Source organism: Manacus vitellinus, unplaced genomic scaffold, assembly GCF_001715985.3.
Source record: "Manacus vitellinus isolate BGI_N305 unplaced genomic scaffold, ASM171598v3 scaffold_116_pilon, whole genome shotgun sequence".
Taxonomy (NCBI): domain Eukaryota; kingdom Metazoa; phylum Chordata; class Aves; order Passeriformes; family Pipridae; genus Manacus; species Manacus vitellinus.
In genome coordinates, this window is record NW_021938870.1 from 32,359 (window position 1) to 34,343 (window position 1,985).

A 1,985-nucleotide genomic window follows, 5' to 3' on the forward strand; every position below is an offset into this window, starting at 1 on the left:
TCCCTGGAGCCTTCTCTTCTCCAGGTGAACCCCTCCAGCTCTCCAGCCTGGCTCCATGTCAGAGCTCTTTTTATATCATCCAGTTTTTCCCATTTTTCCATAATATCCAGGTGCTGTAGCACATTTTGTACCCACTCAGGGCCAAAGCTGACTCCAGGATTATTTGCTAACACAACCAGGGCACATTCCCTTGGGAATTCCAATTGATTATCACTCCACCAAATTAAAAGCACAACAATAAACCCCCGGATCATGAAGTAATTTGCTGTTACAGTAAATCAAGCTGTGCTACATTTACTGCTGCTCCAGCAAAATAAAAACAGGGATTGGGGAAGAAACAGCTCCAAAGAAACACAAACACTCATCCCAGAAAAAAACATTTGGAGTGAAAGGATAAAACAAAGTCCCAGTTTGTGCCTCCAACATCCTTTAATCATCTTCTCCTGACTTTGTTCCCCGGGACATTAAACGATTCAAATTTGCTTTTTTAACCACAAAAAGCTCCTTTTCACCTGCCAAAGAGGAACAAGTTTGGCTGCCAAGCAAAGTCAAAGCACCAGCAGGATTCCAGGTAGGCAAAAATCTCATGGATTTGGGCCAAATGACTCCGAGAGACCCCCCCCAGCACTTCTAAATTGCCATCTGGTCCCACAACACGCTGGTCTTTCCAGGCCAGAGGAAAAATGCCTGGAATCCAGCCTGCATTTAACTTGGAATTAAATTTCCAGTGGCTAATGAAGCATTTCTGCAAACATAAGCACCCCCGGTCCTGGCTGTGGCACTGAAGAGAGAAAAGTGGCTCTTCAGAGGGTCTCCAGGGGGAAATTCCATTAAAAAGGGATGGTTTTTAGAGCCAGCCCTTCTCTGGGTTAGAGGGGGATGGGGAATTCACCACTGGAGGGGAAGAGGTTGGTTGGGCACTTGGGATTGAGCCTCATTTTCTCACAGCTGGTTATGAGAGAAGAGGATGGAGAAGATGGAGACAACTCAAGCTGGGTGGGACAAATAAAGCTGAAATACTCCACCAAACTGAAATCAGGGAGGATCCATCCAGCACTCCAGGATTTAGGACAGGTTTGGAGCAGCCTGGGCTAGTGGAAGTTATCCCTGCCCATGGCAGGGTGTGGAACAAGATGATTTTTAAGGTCCCTTCCAACCCAAACCATTCCATGATTCAGCTCTGGAGGGACATCAATCAAATTTTGCTGCACAGAGAACCTTCATATTTATAACAAACACCCTCTGAATTTACTCACAAATGTGTTTTCTCCTTCCTCCAGCCCCTACAGCTGAGCTTTCCATCCCTCAGCAACCCCCCCAGAAAGCTCCAAGAGAGCTTCCCAAACAGAGACAGAGCTGTCACAAAGCCACAGGGAGAACCTGGTTGTGTCAGCAAGGCCAGAGGGGCTGAACTGAGCACACAAAGTGCTGAGCAGGGGGAAGAAAACCTTCTGGCTTCCTCCAAGATCAGCAACCTTAAAGATTCCTGGTTTTTTTCCTGTCAGCAACGTGAGTGAAGCAGAAAAAGAAAAGCCCTCTGGGTCTGGATCTCCCACTTTGGAGGGGCGGGAGGGGTTTGGGGCAACCAGGGTTTTGTGCCCATTGCAATGCCAGGCACAAACAGGGGCTGGGTGGAGAATGGACGGAGGAAAGCCTAAAGAGAAGAATTTGGGGGTGTTGGGGGAAGGATTTTGGGTGGTGCTAGCACCCAGAGACCAACAACACCCTGGGATGCACCAAAAGACCTGACCAGGACATCAAGGGAGGTGATTCTGCCTCTCCTCTGCCCCACCTGGAGTTCTGCATCCAGCTCTGGGGTCACCAACACAAGATTTGTTGGAGCAAGTCCAGGGGAGGCCACAGAGCTGCTCCAAGGGTTGGAGCCAGGTTGGGAGAGCTGGGGGGGTTCACCTGGAGAAGAGAAGGCTCCAGGGAGAGCTGAGAGCCCCTTGCAGGGCCTAAAGGGGCTCCAGGAGAGCTGGAGA